Genomic DNA, 903 nt, shown 5'->3' with positions numbered 1-903 from the left:
CCGAAACGAAGAGGAATAATTTTACAAGATTAAAAGAACTGCTTGGAAGGGACGCAAAAAATATTTCGAAATATAAACACCACGATTTTCACGAACGACAAGCAAAATATAGCAAAAGCGAGCCTTGATAATATTGAACTTGATAATATTGAAGTTAACTGGACGCATGTCTAATATATATATATTTTTAATGAGAGATAAAAACCTTAGGTTCCACCGAGATTTGAACTCGGATCGCTGGATTCAGAGTCCAGAGTGCTAACCATTACACCATGGAACCACATAGTTTTCATGTCCAGCAGGTGTCAATATGACAAGATCTACAAGAACGTGAGTATGTATAAAGATACATGAATGACTCTAGTCCCGGCTTCCCATTGACACGCCTCACACGCTGGCTTATTTCAAATAACCGTTCCGAATCCGACATGCTGGAGTGAAAGAATCATTCTCACTCTTCGTGGTGAAAAATAGCCTGTTTCGTTCGCTTTCATTTCGGTCGGTAAGGGCGCGAAATTATTATGACTGCAGTCCAATATGGCCACGGGCTTTACCTCACAATTTGTGTCTTCCTTTCGCGTCCCAGTTCCCTGTTAACATCAGTAAGAGCGAGTTCGGGACGGTATGTATTTCTCTCGTTTGTGACGTTAAATTCCATCTAGAGCGCTAACCAAGCAAATCAAATGTGCTAGCCTTGGCCGCCATGCGGGTGGAGAAAATAATAAATGCTCCAGTTTCATCACCTATGTGATTCGTCCCCAATCACTTGAATAGTGTGGGACCACAAAATACTTTCTTCATCTTTACATAGGCTTATCTCAAGGGTTGCATTGTTTTCAGTTTTCATTTTTAAACATCACGGAATCCATTCGAATTTTAATTATGTGTTTAATAGCTGCTCGT

General features: G+C 40.2%; 1 non-coding gene across 1 annotated transcript; it reads right to left on the bottom strand.

The window, feature by feature from the left end:
* Positions 1-208: 208 nt before the first annotated feature.
* Positions 209-280, bottom strand: TRNAQ-CUG (transfer RNA glutamine (anticodon CUG)). Its single transcript has one exon. It is a non-coding gene; the product is annotated as a tRNA-Gln (tRNA).
* Between the last annotated feature and the right edge of the window lie 623 nt (positions 281-903).

Source organism: Triturus cristatus, chromosome 3_1, assembly GCF_964204655.1.
Source record: "Triturus cristatus chromosome 3_1, aTriCri1.1, whole genome shotgun sequence".
NCBI classification, from domain to species: domain Eukaryota; kingdom Metazoa; phylum Chordata; class Amphibia; order Caudata; family Salamandridae; genus Triturus; species Triturus cristatus.
Note: the sequence above shows the minus strand (reverse complement) of the source record. Positions and strands in the feature narration are given on the sequence as shown.